The sequence below is a fragment of the Oreochromis niloticus genome, unplaced genomic scaffold (genome assembly GCF_001858045.2).
Source record: "Oreochromis niloticus isolate F11D_XX unplaced genomic scaffold, O_niloticus_UMD_NMBU tig00001364_pilon, whole genome shotgun sequence".
Lineage (NCBI taxonomy): Eukaryota > Metazoa > Chordata > Actinopteri > Cichliformes > Cichlidae > Oreochromis > Oreochromis niloticus.
The window spans coordinates 140,226-157,132 of record NW_020327366.1 but is presented as its reverse complement, the minus strand read 5'-3'; the positions used below and the strand labels follow the sequence as shown (position 1 = coordinate 157,132).

Sequence of the window (16,907 nt, the reverse complement as noted above, 5' to 3'; positions counted from 1 at the left end):
CTGCATCGATATACTTTTCTTGTAATTACTGATCATGTATATAATGCGTCTGTCTGTCAGCGTGAGCAAGAGATCTCAAAATAATGCTTGATTTTCAGCTGTTATACGTTTCTTTTAATAAAGGGAGGAAAAAAATCTTCCCTACTATGGTCTTTTAAGGTCCCAAAAAGAAAAATAACCACTAGAGGTCGCCACTTTCCCACGAGAACATAAGGTCAGAATTGTGCGTCTGTGTGTGGAGGAGGTGGTGCAGGGCATGTTTGGCACCGCCTACCACCTGTCAGACTGCGTTCAGGGCGCAATCCCAGAGCGGAGCCCTTACCTCTCAGAGTTGGGGAGTGTGTCCAGGTGTAACCGAAAATGATACGCTGCAAGATGGCGATTGCGCGACTCGTAGCCTGTTTTGTGCTTTACAGCAGCCTAGGTGAGTTTCCCCCCGCTTATTCACAAAGCTATTATCATATCGGAGTCGGCTAGGTGCGACTACAGTCAAGTTAAATCCGAGCTGTCACAGTTCTTTCAGCGCTACGAGCCGACAAGGACGTTTTTTAACGTTAGCTTGACGTGTAAACGGGAAATGTCAGGAAAACGTTTTGGTTGTGTTTTGTGGCGTTTTAACAGTTTAACAGTCTGCTCATTATCGATTGAAGATTGTAGTTGTCAGAACACTCTTGACGTTTTGATTTATTTTTTTTGCATGATTTTAGAAACGTGTAACCTAGCCTAGAAATCATACATGTCGCGTGCTCACTTGTGCCTAATTTCTAAAGAAATTTCCAGAATACAAACAATGCAACTTTGGTATAAAAAGACGGCAGCCACATGGTGGAGACCTGTGGTACACAGAAACTCGGGCCTGTGAATAATACATATTTAAAATGATTTGTCTTTTTGGTTGGTGCATATATGTATATGCATCATATACATTAGAGGCTGCTTGAATTTCATTTTATTGTAGTTTGACCTCTCCTGATCACGTGGTGATTGATCGATAGTGATGGTGAGTGGGTTGCCATGAGTGAGGCAGGTCGAGGGCAGCGGTGTAAAGATGATGTGCAGCAGCAACAGCTAGAGATTTATAAGTAAGTAATGAGGACACGCAGAAGAGCATTCTGAATGAAAAACCTGTTGAACCTCAAAGCAGATGGACTACAGCAGCAGAAGATCATGTGCCACCCCTGTCAGCTAAGAACAGGGGTCCGTTCTTCGTACCTCGCTATGTAAGTTAGCCGGATTTGAATGTTGACGATTTCGCGTGATCTTGGATCGTTCGGTTCTCCTCATCTGGGACTTGCTGTCATAGCAACAGATCCGTAAGCGTAAGCCTGCTCGGGAGCAGGTTTACTTTATGTAAACAGGATTAGATCGCGGCCACTCAGGTATGTCCGCTGCAGTTATATGAAACCAAGAGCGATATTTCGCCACTGTGTTACCATAAATAAATATCATCAATGTAACTAAAGATAATGCAGCATTTGATTCTTTTATTGATTTCATACAGATACATACAGGTCATTTCCGAAAAAAAGGGAAATGTATTATTAATCATTCTATTACATGTAGTAGATCATGTATAATTCATATTTTAGAGTAGTAATAGTAAATTACTACGTGCAATCAAGATGAGAGACCACGACTATAAAAGCGAAGGTGGATTTGGGAAGTCTGTCGCAGCCATGTCCTGTCCGTTTGTACGCGAGCAAGGAAGGTGCAAGATTGATAAGGAGAGTTTACAGAATTTATATATATATATATACTTACTGTACTGTATATACTTACTCCCGACTTACTGTGCATGCTTCAGCCACCCCTTGCATGGGAACAGGTAAAAGTGATGGAGTGTTATGTCAAACTACACACAAAAAAACCCACAATGTCAATAAATGTCACAGTACAAAAAGGGGTGTGACGAGGGGGTACAGGACCACCACCTGTCTTTATTTGTTCTGCCCTTTTCTTGGTTGCTGTTATAAACAAACAAACAGATTATTTCAGGGTCTCTTGTCATAGACTAAAAGCAATATAAGTGATAAATATTACCATTCAGTAGAATATTCTTATATTTCACTTTTAATTTTTCCCATGTTCTAGTGGGTCCTGTTGTGGCTCTAATGTGAAAGAGGATATGATGTAATATAATATAATATAATGTGGTATAATATAATATCACATGATATAATGTAATATCATGGATCACTTACGAGTTTAATTTGTCAGCAACTTTCTGCCAGCCCTCTCTCCTTGCTTTTGCAGCCTTTGCAGTGTTCTCCTGCGTTTTAATTAAACTCTGAAACTCCTGATATCCCTCAATCAAGAGTTCTTGCTCTGCTGCCGTGAAATACTGAGCGCGCTCCTTCGACATCTTCGCCGACCAATCACAGGGTTGCCGATCAATGTTTCTACTATCGATGCGTAGCCCCTTTTAAGCCACCCAGTGATCTCAGATTACTTCATCCAGCTATACTAATCGTCAACAACAGGTGTGTTCGGAGAACCGGATTAGCGAGCTCAAAGTTAGCGCGATGATTTGATCTTGGATGTAGTGAGCGAGGTACGAAGAACGGACCCCAGGAAATGGATAAGTTCACCAAAACTGTACAGCAGAAGATTGGAAAAATGTTTACTGATTTGATCTGATGATGGTAGAGTCTGAATTTGGTGTAAGCAACCAGGAAGCATGGATCCATCCTTATATCACTATTCAGGCTGCTGCTGTTGCTGTAATGGTGCTGGAGATGTTTTCTGGGCTCAGTTTTGGCTGCTTAATACCAAGTTTGTGTGATTTAAATGCCTCAACCTACCTGTGCAGTTTTAACAATGTCCACCCTTTATAACCACAGTGTACTCATCTTCTGAAGGCTCCTTCCAGTAGGGCAATGCACCATGTCACAAAACTCAAATCATCTAAAACTGGCTTCTTGAACATGACAATCACTTCACTAGGGCTGCCACGATTAGTCGACTAGTCACGATTACGTCGACTAATAAAATCGTCGCAACTGATTTAATAGTCAACGCGTCGTTTGAAGCTTTGTAAGATCACAAAAGACGCAGGAATAAGTAGTAGGATTTAAGAGTGTAATAACGGACTGAAACAGAAGATGGCAGCACTGCATGTAGAAGGATGCCAGCTGCGGTTAAACCCCGAAGGAGACAAAGTAGCTCTGTCCCAGAATTCATAGCGCAGCCCAGCTCAGTTTGCAACAATGGCGGCAGCTAGTTAGTTCTAATATTACTCTTATTATTCTTTCTGAGTCACAAAATAAACGTTTAACATATTTTCAGGCGAGAATGTAGCTGTGTAAACCTCAAATATCTGCTCAGTTTATCAAGACACCACATATTTTCAAAAGCGCTCCGATGTTTTCGGAGACGTCTGTTACCCACTAGCTCGATAGCTAGCCGGGGGCAAGGCTCACTAGCGCCCGTGAGAACACCGGACTCCCGGCAAATCGTTTTCAAACCCACCGCTGTCTTTCGCTACTCAGGTTAAACATATATGAGTCACTTAGATAACTTACAAATGTTATTGTTTGGCTTTTTTTTAGTATTTTATTTGTTCCTGAGTAAATCGGTTTGGCTGAGATTAAAGTTATAGTTTTTACACAGCTGAGTCAAGCAGACAACTGATTATCAGAAGTACTCCGGTGTCCTGTTATATTTTAGATAGTAAGGAGCAGACAGCTGAGTTTATTAAACTCCACCGAAACATTCTGCAAATGTCATTAAAATTTAATAAACTATCATCTTATCTTTATTTTTAGTTAGCACAGACCTTAAACACTTAAAGCTGTAAGCTAATGATAGTTATATAAGAGCAGATGCATGCTGGTGCAATAAGCTGTACGTTTTACGTTCAATGGATGATGATCTGATTAGTCGACTAATGGCAAAAATAATCGGTGACTAGTCGACTATCAAAATAATCGTTTGTGGCAGCCCTACACTTCACCATACTTAAATGGCCTCTACACTCACCAGATCTCAAGAGCTTGTCTCAATGAATGCCTTTGGCATGTGGTGGAACGGGAGGTACAGATCCCACCCACCTTGTTGAACATATGTCTGAAGAATTCAAGCATTCCTAAAAGTAGGATTTCATTAAATGCTTTGTCTTGAATGATTGTTCAGGAGCAATTGATACATTTTTCTGTCAATACATGATAGATTCCCATTTCCCACACGCACAAAAATGTATTCAAATTGCTTTTTCCAAGGTCATAAAGTTTACAATCATATATGAGAGGCAGGAACCAGAGGATATCTGGTATTTTAGTGTTTAAAACACATTTTATCAAACATGAACATTCTCCAAAATTTGAATCTGTTTATCTGGACGTAGCGTTTTGTGGGAGAAACGTTTCGTCACTCATCCAGGTGACTTCTTCAGTCTCAGCTGCTATTTGCTATTTTATTAATTTATGTAATTTAAGCTGCGTTGTTGTAGGTTGCGATAAATGAGTTATATTTTATCTGTCTTGTGCTTTATTGGGACTTCATTTATATTTCATCTGTCTGAGGTGCTGCTTGTCATTATGTCACGTGCGTAGCTTGAATGAGCAGTTTATTTCCTCCCAGTTCTTATAACAGCATAACCAGCTTAATCAAATCTGCTTGAGTGTTGAGTTGTTCTATTACACAGTCACTCCAGTATGCTGTGAATCCCAGTGCTGAATGTGGCTATTTAAAAGCCAGTTTCTCTCAGAACTGACTACCACCCATCCCTGTCCCTGCAACAAAAAGTTGTTGATCCAGTGAATCTATAAAAAGCTTTTTCCAGTCCAGTCGCAGCAAGTATGCTGAAGACAGTGGATGGAGCGAGGAGGACCATAGACCTACTTTGTCTTTGCATTAGAATGACAGAGGGATTAAAAATGAACCCCTGTTTGCTTTCCAGCAAGCGCTGAGATTATTTTCATAATTCAGAAACATTGTCTTCTCTTCAGCCTGCACCGTGTCACGGGGGAAGAGAGGCCACCAAACATTGTTGTCTGCGTGCTTTTATTTTAAGCTCGCATTAGTAATTAGTTATACATTGTCATGTTAATTAACTGTGGTTACTCTTTCCCACGTCCTACATTTTGCATTATTTCGAAGAGAGATGACAAATATGGAACGGCAGCACTGCCATAATGAATTAATTAAATACACCATTAAATAATGTGCCAAACCTTGTCTACAAGGAGTTCATTAAAAATATGTGGCACACTTATGTCAGCTATATTTGTCAGTCTAATCCAGTGTTTATTAGGCAACATGCCCGGTTGATAATGTCTGCTAATGAAAATGCTCGCGTGTCCAATCGGGGTTACTCAGCGTTTACTCCTGTGGTTTTTTTTGCTCCACAGGTCACATTCCATCATCACTTGGGGTAATCGTCGAGACCACGGACAAGATTGTTTGGGCAAATGAGTTTAAGCGTGAGTTGAACAAAAATCACACTAACCTATTTAACCAAGGTACCGTTTCCTTTTTCCAGGTTTAGCCTGCCTCTCTTTCATTCTGTCATGCGTTCTGTTTTCTTCCCAGCCACCGAACTGACCTGCTTAATAGAGTCCATCTCGACAAACAACCCAAGGATCGAGTGGAAAAAGATTAAAAATGGTGTTTCCAGTTTTGTGTACTCTCAAAACAAGATAACAGGTAAACCTCTTGGAAACTGTCTTTGAGAGAAACCAGTGGAGCACAGTGTTTCAAAGCAAAGTCGCAGCACTCAAAGCTTAGCTGAGTGAATGCTACCTTGAAAGACCTTGGCTCAGAATTCTGTTTTTAAGACGTGAAGTCACGCTGTGTATTTGAATGAGCATTTCTCTCTCTCTCTGTCGTTCTCCAAAAGGGGACTTGGAGAACAGAGCTCAGCTCATAGAGCCGGCCAACATTCTGATCTTCAAAACCACTCGATCAGACACAGCAGAGTACCGCTGCGAGGTGACCGCCATCGATGATCAGAAGGACTTTGATGAAATACTTATTAGTCTTGAAGTAAGAGGTATGGAGAGCAGAGCTAAAAGCCACTGCATGTCTATATATTCAACCCTCAAAAGTTCTAATCACACTTTGTTCTTATGATCGAATAGATATTAAGATTATGTGGCAGTTTATACATTTTACACTCAATTTACTTCTGAAATATAACGCTACATCATGATTGCTGTCACTGTGAGGTTGCCATGCATCTAACCGTTTAACACCCACTTACATAAATCACTCAGGATATCTGGGGCTTGTGGCGACCTTATAACAATTCCAACTTTAACCTTACGTATCACTTGATGACAGTTCTTTGTCACCATACAGTGGCAGAGAACACACTTCACCTCAGGAAGTCGCAGACTTGTCTTTAGACACGGAGCCTGTAGCAGACCCTGGCCTGCACACAGAGTGCCAGCAGTGTTTGCTGTATGTGGCATAACCACTGCCTGTATGTAAATTGTGCACCACTATGGACTCTATGGACAATAACTCTGTGTGTCTGAAAAGTGAAGCCAATGTGGATGCTCTTTAAACCTGCAGGTGGCAACACTTCTGGTTGCAAACAGATTGTGTGGGAGTCAATGAGGAAATCACCCACTTGATCTTTGAGCTCAGTCAACAGTTTCCTGATTCATTTTATGGACGTATTTGCTACTTTTAAATCCTGGCCTGCAAAGTATGCTGTTAATTCTATAAATTATGATTTCATTAAGATGAAAATTGAAAATAAGGCAGATCTAACTGTTTCTCAGTTAGAACGCTCACTCATGACCTCTGGTTTCAAAGCACAAGATAATGAATTCAAGGCATAAAGACAGAGACTGTAGAAGCGACATCTATCACGTGTCCATCTTTCATGTTCAGTGTGTGAACATAAATACGGTACTTTAGAACAGTCTTCTTCCAGATGAAATGTTATCCTTTAGCCATTTAATTCAATTCAATTCAGTTTTATTTATATAGCGCCAAATCACAACAAAAGTCGCCTCAAGGCGCTTTATATTGTACAGTAGATCGCACAATAATAAATACAGAGAAAAACCCAACTATCATATGACCCCCTATGAGCAAGCACTTTGGCGAGAGTGGGAAGGAAAAACTCCCTTTTAACAGGAAGAAACCTCAGACAGAGCCAGGCTCAGGGAGGGGCGGGGCCATCTGCTGTGATAGAGATTGACAGACCACGTGACTTTCGTGCATTGCATGCCGGTAACCCGAGGCAAAACAATCCAAGTACCGCATCAAATGCAAGCATTTGCAGCACCGCAAAACGTTCATTCTCCGGTTCCAATACCTTCTTGGTTTTTCTTTGCCACACAAAAAAGGAATGTACAAAACGAAGGAGAACAACGGCGGTCCGTACAAAGACAGACTCGACGAAAAGGCAAAGAAAAGATACGAGGAAAAAAATCAAAGGAGTGAAAGGGTCAGACCCTTACGAGCACACAGAGTGGACAAAAGACGTTAGTGTGCTGCCCACTTTCACCACGATCATATTTATAATTATATGGTTCTTGGAGTGAGTGCATACACTCATGAAGTCTAACTTCAGGTCACTGCAACAAGCCCAGGTACAGTTTACCGACAGATGGGTGCAGGACCTTGAAATGCACCGTGTAGAACGAAAGACCATCATACGTATCATAAGTTTACCAGTCTCACAAATCGTCTTCATAAATACACATTCGTTAACCGTTTATTAATATAACCTTTGAGCTCAACAGTAATTAATTAGTAGTGGAAATGACTTCAGGTACGCATCACAGAAATGTAGCAGTGACAATAATATTGTATGCTGTAATCGCACTGGACAATTAGTGATACAAAACAACTGTTTTACCCTGTGAATAAAAGTATATGTTTTTGTCAATGTACCGTGGTAATAAACGCAATATTGTTGGTTGGGGTGAGAGAAGGAAGACAGGATGAAAGACATGCTGTGGAAGAGAGACAGAGATTAATAACAGATATGATTCGATGCAGAGAGGTCTATTAACACATACTGAGTGAGAAAGGTGACTGGAAAGGAAAAACTCAATGCATCATGGGAATCCCCGGCAGCCTACGTCTATTGCAGCATAACTAAGGGAGGATTCAGGGTCACCTGGTCCAGCCCTAACTATATGCTTTAGCAAAAAGGAAAGTTTGAAGCCTAATCTTGAAAGTAGAGATAGTGTCTGTCTCCCGAATCCAAACTGGAAGCTGGTTCCACAGAAGAGGGGCCTGAAAACTTAAAGCTCTGCCTCCCATTCTACTTTTAATTTAGCACATAAAAGTATCACTTTCAGCAGTGTGTAAATGCTACACAACATTCAGCAGCCTGATGTGAATCTGTGCTTTTGTGTGTAGTGAAACCTGTTGTACCACGGTGCAGCGTGCCAGAGGCCGTCAAAGTGGGAACATCAACAGAGCTGCGGTGTCTGGAAAATTTTCCCGCTTTCCCGCTCCTCAGTACCGTTGGTTTCACAACAATGAAGAGCTTCCACAGGATCCCAAAAACAGCGCAAAGTTTGCCAACTCTTCCTACAGCATCAACCCCGACACCGGAGGCCTGGTACAAAAATGACAAGCATCCTGTTGTTGCTACATTTATGACTTTATCATTTCAGTTCCTATTGTCTGTGCAAAATATCTCTGGAGGCATGGCAGCACTGTGTTTACTAATTATTATAATTGTTAAATGAATAGATGTAAACTTCTTCTCCCTGCATGTCTGTTCTATTTGTAGACAGGACTAAATTAAACCTTAAGCATTATATGACTAAGAGCAAGATTAACCCTCGTGTGTAAAAAGAGCCAGTAAGAACACCTATCCAAAACCTGGCATATGGAACAAGGATAATGTTGCATTTAAAGCCAAACTGATGTGTTTCCAGGTAAAAGTTTAGCATCTGGCAGGAATTTAACCATGTTATAAAACATAGGGCGATGCCCTCTACTCTAAAATCTTACAGCAGTATTAAAAGCAGCCCGTAAAGCAGGGCTCTAGACTAACTTTTTGACATGGACGCACCGGTACGCCTAACTTAAAAAAGTTAGGCGTACCGGCACAAAAGTTAGGCGTACCGGCACAAAAGTTAGGCGTACCGGCACAAAAGTTAGGCGCACTCAAATTTTCCAACCGCTTCGCTTAACACCGCAGTTTTACATGTGCACCTTCTTTGGGGGGAGGTCCATACAGACAATATTCATTTCTAAATTATTAACTAACAATGTTGTGCTTAAAGTGCTTTGTCAATATTGTAGAAAATGTTAAACTTAATCATCATCTTGGCCTCCTCTGACGACCTGTTTGCTGTTGCATGCTGCTGAAAGGCAGTGGGGAGAGGGGACACTTGGGCAGTGCATTTATTGCAGCATGAAGTGTGTTTTCTGGATACACTGCTGCTTTTTCAGCATTCAAAGATTGATGGCACCGTGTCAGAGCTGGCTATGAATTTCAGACGGATCAGGCCTTAACTTAACAAAAAAGTTATCAATAGTTCTTTTCATCTTTTCTTATTACCCACAGCTACATCCACTTCTGTCAGGCCTAGGCTGCTCACTAGGGCTGGGTATCATCACTGATTTCTATAATCCATTCGATTCTGGTTCTCAAAGTCCTGATTCGATTCAATTTAGCCTCAGACAGTCAGAAATATTATAATTCTGATCATTTATCAGTACTGATACATGTGAGACTTCATCAGAATTGTGAACATCACAGAAGATGCCTTTGTGTAAAAGTAACTGAGAATAAAACACAGAAAAACATGAAGGAGATTTTCCTGGTCTGGCGTTTTATAGCAGATAACCTTAAAAATATTCTGCAATATTCTGCAATTTTGCATAATTTTAAGAAGTTTAAATTTCTTCAGTATTGAACAGCAGAAATTAGGCTTTCTTGTCGGACGTCATTTACATGAAAAAAGAAAAAGACAGCGCTGTAAACAACGGTAGACTGGTGGGTAATAAGCGAATGAATAATCCAGAAAACAGAGATTTGAGATGGGAAACTGTTCTTGAAGTACACACAGGGAGCTGTGTAGGAAGTGTAATTTTTATCGTGGGGAAGCAAAACAGCAAAAGTCAGAGGGAATTCATGACGACATTGAGAGACAAAACCTGCAGCTCAGAATCAGCGCAAAAACCCGTAAACACAGCGCGGACCCGACGCATCAGAATCGCTAAGCTCCGACAGCGTGTCCGTCTGCGGGCCGTCCGGTGAGAAAGCCGAGAAAGACAAAGCTGATTCTGATGCGTCGGGTCGCTCTGTGTTTACGTCTTTGTGTGGAATCCGTTAATGAATTGATATCGCCTTATTAAAGCTACTCACCTCCCTCTTCTACCTGCACTTTCCACTGGACCACGGACAATCAGAGAGGTCCCGCCCCTGACTATCTCTGATTGGTTTAGTCCACGATAGGAGCATAATGTGTGTCTGCTGTTGACAACATGGAGAGTTGCAGAGATTTTTTTTTGTTACCCAAACAGGTGCGACCAAATGTTGGTAATGTTTTTTTTTAGTCGCACCACGGAAAAATTTGGTCGCATTTGCGACCATATTGGTCGCACTCTAGAGCCCTGCCGTAAAGCCATCTGAAGGCCAAAATGTCGCTATGTCTGTGAAGGTTCTCAGTCATCCACAGCCAGACATCCTATTGTTGACAGTTCGTCTGTGTGTCAGTGCACTGACAGTTTTCTAAAAATGTCTCCACAGAAATTTCGAAGGGTCAGGAAGGAGGACGCGGGGGAGTACTACTGCCAGGCAAAGAATGATGCAGGGCATGCCCAGTGTCCCACGCAAATAATGGAAGTCTGTGAGTGACATTCACACCAGCCAAGCAGATCTTTTGACAGCACTTTAAGCCAAAAGCAAAATCAGACACGTTCACTCTCAAGTTTCAAGTTAACACAGTCAAAGAGAAAAAGTGTAAAATAACAGAAGGAACCTAAAACATATGAACACAGACAGGACAAACAGGCGAGGCTTCACATGTAGGAAGGAAATAAACTTTATCTCAAAGCAAACATAAAAATATTTTTCATTAATTTTACCCCAAGCACCACTGTTCCCACTAAATATTATATAAACTATTTGAAGGCCAAGGATACTTTGTGCTTATAACTGGCATTTGAAGGCAGCTAAGGGAAACTATTTCCCTCTGCTGAGTGTCATCCCTTTGCAACGAACTGGATGCAGGAAAGCTCCGGCTGTCCAGGTCAGTCTGATTCCAGCACCTCGCTGGGAAGCAACAGTTTCAGACACCCATGTCCCTGATATGCTAACATTCCCATGACAGCGTATTCTGCAGCCAGAACATGAAGCAGAAAGGATAAAGCAGCTGTCCACACAGTTAAAGTGTTTTTGCACACTATAGGTATTCATTTTGTTGTAGGACTTGTTCATTTTTGAACATTAGAACATTTTTATAGAAAAAATAATGAATGAAAATAATGAATAATAATAAAAAATAATGGAGTGTGGCAATTACACAAGATATACATAAAAATGAAAATACAGCAATGATATAAGTCATGATTATAGGCTATCGATATGTCTCAGGCCACGTAACTCTGTCATGAGCACTTCTCTGTGTCCTGTTGCAGATGATGTTGACATCCTGGGGATTTTCCTCAAGGTGTTTGGTGCTGTGGTTGCGTTCTTATGCTTGGCATTTTCCATTTGTTATTCCTACAAACGTGGATGCTTCCACAAAAAAGGCCACACTGAAAATAAGTGAGTACAATCTGCAGCTCTGATGGAAGGATACAAAAGCCTGACTTTTTAAAAAAAATGCATTCACTTTATTTCAGCTACAACTGGCCTGCGCAGAATGGTGGTGTTGAGAGTGGAGACGTGGATGAGGTAAACTTACAAAGCATACCGCGTTCATAGGAAGTCAAATCCAAAAAAAGAAGGTCTAATGTAACTTTCTACTTCCTGTTTTTCACAGAGTCATTTCCACCACAAGGCTTCCTTCGTTGTTTGACAGTTTGGTAAAGTTTGGAGTCTAACATGGCACATTATTCTCAGATGCACATCAAAATCAAATAAGCCGACTTGCCAAAGTAATTTTAATATCATTTTGTGGCACTTGGTTGAGTTTTGTAATGCCGCAGAATTTTGTTGTTGTTGTTTATTACTATTAAATTCCATGAAAATATTTGGTTTTTACATATTTTTCTCATTTTATACTCAACATAAAGCTACTGTACAATAAAACGATTTCAACGCTGTGGAGGTCGATGTTTATATCACAGTGTCATCACAAAGGTTATACTTTTGAGAGCACTGAGTGATTTAAAGTAAACCATGTATCTTCAGTGAACTGGGATTGTTATGTGCAGGTTGAACCAGTAAACAGAAACGTTATTGATAAAGTTAACTAGGTTTACCTGATTTCAGGATCATTGCTGGTTAATGTCACTTCCCCCAAATTTGCAGCTTTGTGATTTACATTTTAGATTAACCTATGATCGGTGTGTCCTCTGTCTGTGTTTTTGTGACGCAGAGGGCAGTGGGGTGATCATTGTAGTGTTCATAGTGTGTCTGCTGCTGCTGGCCTTCCTTGGCATTGTAATCTACTTCCTGCACAAGAAGGGAAAAATCCCCTGTGGACGCTCAGGCAAGCAGGAGATGTAAGTATTGTCTCTACTCGTTCTGCTTAAAGGTGACCGATTGTGCTCATTCTTAAACTTTCTAACTTGCTGCCCATTACAAACAAAATGTAAGGTGGAGCTTCTGTGCTCATGGGCGTCACATGTCCCTGATATTAGTATATTAGCAACGTCTGCATCATAGAGATAAAAGAGTTGAAAAAACAGGCTGAAACCGGCTATCTAGAGCAGTCTGAAGCCTCCAGCTACTCTGTAAGGACCAGATTTACTAAATAGGGCAAAATATTCTGAGTCCATGTGCCAAAGAGCGTTGACAGGTGTGTCTAGTTTTCTGGGTGATTTATAAAAGTTGTGCTGCTTTCTAACACCCAGGCGCAGTCACTTTGTTTCTTTATCAATATAAAGCACAAAACATGCTTTTTTGAACTCAATTAGGAGTAAATTGCACATTGCAGATGTTTGCAAATCAGTTTGTGCACTTTATTTAAATATTTTTCTCCCTATATTTTGCATCTTGAAAAGGGAACTGACAGAGATACATTTGCAACAGGGTCACGGTCACGCAATCGTGCCACTACGCTGCAAACAATATTTTTTACGCCTGCACCCAGTTTGCACTGTTGTAACGTGTTAGTAGATCTGGCCTTAAGATGTGTACACTATGTATTTTTTATTATATATTTCTGGGTTTACACTCTGGCCATTTATCTAGCCATCCATCCATTTTTTCTTCCAAATGATTAAGGCTATGTCCACACGTACCCGGGTATTTTTGAAAACGCAGATTTTTCTATGCGTTTGCACCTTTCGTCCACATGTAAACGGCGTTTTCGGTCACTGAAAACGGAGATTTCTAAAAACTCCGGCCAGGCTGGATATTTTCTAAAACTCCGTTTTTGCATTTACGTGTAGACGAGAAAAACGGAGAAAACGCAGCGTCAAAGGTGTGCGCCTTTTTTGACGTCACAGTGTGCGCCACGTTGTTGTTTCGGTGAAATGAATTTCTACAATACTGTTACTGTTACTCTCTGCAGTGTTTAAATGCTTACATATGCACACACAGTTACTGTCCCTCCACACTCAGGACTCGGTTCTGCTTCTACGCCCCAGCTTTGTTTACTATTTCCCACCGAGGCTTCTAGACTTCTGATTGGCCAACATTTCTACACGGTTAGGAATATAGCGCCACCTGCTGCTTTGGCATGTTCCTAGCAGCGTTTTCCTTCATTTCTGCCTTTACCTGTGGACGGGATTATTTTTTTAAACGAAAACGGAAAATCTCCGTTTTCAAAAATACCCGTGTACGTGTGGACGTAGCCTAAGTAACACTGTGATTGTGGCTCTCTAAAACACGTGCATGCGAGGTTAATTAGCGATTCTGAATTGGCTGTAAAGTGAAGTGCTTCAAGTGTAAAAAATAAAGGACTGTTTGAGTTTATTTGTAGTCTAAGTTACTTTGAGTTGTGTGTAAGATTACTATGGTCTACAAAAGAGACGGAAAAACGGAATTACTGAGTCTATGAAACGAGAGGTAAACGGTCTAAATTGGAATTTGCCATCATACCAAGCCGCAGCACTGATTCCTGGGCCTTTAGCCATGTCATACATCCCAACATTTCTTTCTGTCGTCAGCACCAAAGAGAAGAACACCAAAGATGAGATTGTTGTGGAGATGAAGACCAACACAAAGAATGAGGAAGCCGTCCTCCCAAAGGCTGTCAACGGAGACAAAAAGGGCCCTAATGACCAGGTAACTATTGTTGTGCATGAATAGTCACAATTTACGCTCAACTTCTATGTATAGCCAGTAATTCTGTGTGAACCATGACTGCAGTTTTCATTTCATCAAACACCAACAACAATTTCTGTAGTGACAGCATTTTTAAAACTGCCATCAAATGCCTTTATTCTGTGAAGATTTAACTTAACTGCCAAGGCTGTGAAAGTTGAAAATTGTCTATATTGTGCTTAGTTTCACATGTTTGGGAGCTGTTCAGTTAAAGTTAAATGTATGATCCAAGTTAGAGATTTGTGCCGTTGCATTCTGGGTAAGATTCAGGGCTGTACTGAATGTGTGATAAAAGATAGAACAACAGTCACGTAGTGCATGCAGCTGGAAACAGGATTTATTCAGTGTGATCACTGGACTGAGAGGAGTATCTGAGAAGCTGACGCTCTCCTCTTTGTCTCCGGTGAAGCCCCTGTGAAGATGTGCAGCAGACAGCAGGATAAATGAAGCCGGCAGTGGGTGTGTGTTGGAACAGCAGAGGCAGGAGACGCTCCCACTGACCTGATACCTGCAGAGTAACACCACCTCACAGTCTGGACCCACCGTGCTTTGTTCACAGCAGTATTCAGACGATTGACACAGAACCACAACCATACACGCACATTACACACGCACACACATTAACACACACAGGTATGTACATAGAGATCTGTATTTTCTTTTGAGTGAATGTTTTCTTCCATTCATTAGTTCCTGTACTACTTCCTGAAACTGTGTTCAGCTCTTGGCTGTTGTTCAGTGTGTATGATGGCGTCTTACGTGCATCATGTTATTTTATTTTTTTGTTTTTATCAAAGTGTATATATTATATATATTTTGTTATTTAAGGAATTTGGCACTCAGATTTTCATTTCATGGCAGCGTCTGGGTCTTGTGCATGTTGATCCGTGTTCATGGTTCCAGGTGATGTTCAAGGCAGAACGTGTTGTCAGAGACCAAATGATACAGTCATACTGAGAGGTTTGTCAGTGTGTTTGAATTTAAGAAAAAGACGAGTAATTTCTGCCCTGATGATCATCAGCAGGTTAATCCCAACACTAATTTGAGCCTCAAAACGACGCGACACACTGGCAGCTTCTTTGGAAACTGCTGTCAAGCCCGTGTACTGTTTGTAAGTACATGTTTGTACAGACTTGCTAGTGGTGGCCTTGAACTATTACTGAAAGTGAAAAGGTCAAAGGTTAGAGATCTGCTGTGCCTATGTTTTTGAGAATGCATCATACACTGAATTTGTTTGTTTGCTGTTTGCTTTGTGTTTCCACTGAGAGCTAGTTGCCTGAAAAGGTGTCCCAGTGCTTTTGCATGTTTGAGTCCAGACAACACACATGCTGCAGATGACTGTTTTCCAGTCTGGCTGCAGGCTTTTCGCTTTTTTCCTCCCGTAGGCAGCCACACTTTTTGTTTTTGTAGACTTTGAGAAATGATATGCAAAGACCTGAGATTTGAATATTTAGTTTTCTGGTCAAAGGAACAGCATTGTGCCAGACTGATTAAAACAATCTTGGCTTGGCATTACCATTAAACTATCACGAACCTTCAGCAAAAATAAATTACAGACATTAAGATTTCTGTTATAGACTCCCAAACTAAAGCAAGTGCTTTAGTGCGTTTTTTCAAACCTTGAAATATCAGTCTACAGTTTATCATTTTATAACAAACAATCAAGCACTTTTTGTTCTTTTTTGGGGGGAGGAGAACGGCTGGAACAATCTTCAGCAAACCCAGAAGTCTGAAAACTACTGATTACTGATTTTCTGAACATATTTGGAAGACTCTTCTCACAGTGTTTAAAAAACAATATCCAGAAATGATGAGCTGCTTCTCCTCAACTCATTTGTACAATTTAAAAAGAATTTATGCCTCCATTCTTCTGTACACAGCAACACTTTGATTCGTTTCTTAAAAAATATCTTCAAAGCTTTTTGAAACACCTTCAATAATTTATATTTCAGTAAGTGCTCAACTCTGTTACTCCCATGTAATTATAATACATGAGGCAGAAACTGTGGCTAAGCTTAAACACTCTGTACAAATGCAGTCCGGCTGCCTGATGAGGGAAAACATGCAAAAATATTGGTGCGCTCCTTTTTTTGGCCCAGTGTTGTGAATATTGCTCACTGTGTACATCATTGTGAAAAAGATACACTTTGTTGCTGAGAGCGCTACATTGCCCCGATGACTTGCAACATTAACAAAGTAGTGATGTGTTTTCTGTTATCTGCTTTTGGTTTATGTTTTTTTGTTCCACTGAGCTGAAGTTGGAAGAAATATCCAGGTACAGGTTGTCCTCAGGCAATAACTGTCATTAATAGTTTAGAAAAGCTGCACGAAGCCATAACACCGACAGTGTCCTGTGTGCAGTGAAACATTTCTGATTCTTTGTTTTGTTGCTCTGGATTTTTTTCACTGGTGGGGAAAAAAATGTTGTGTTCTTTCTTTTTCTCTACATGTGTGTAAATTGAGTACTGTACATGTGATTCTTTGAGCTTGCATCTTTTTTTATATTTTTCGCAAGAAAATAAAGCCAAATAAAGTTTCATTTAAA

The 16,907-nt window shown here is 40.7% G+C and overlaps 1 pseudogene; it reads left to right on the top strand.

Annotated features, from left to right (window-relative positions):
* The first annotated feature begins 302 nt into the window (after positions 1-302).
* LOC102075750 (junctional adhesion molecule C-like) lies at positions 303-16,907 on the top strand (annotated as a pseudogene).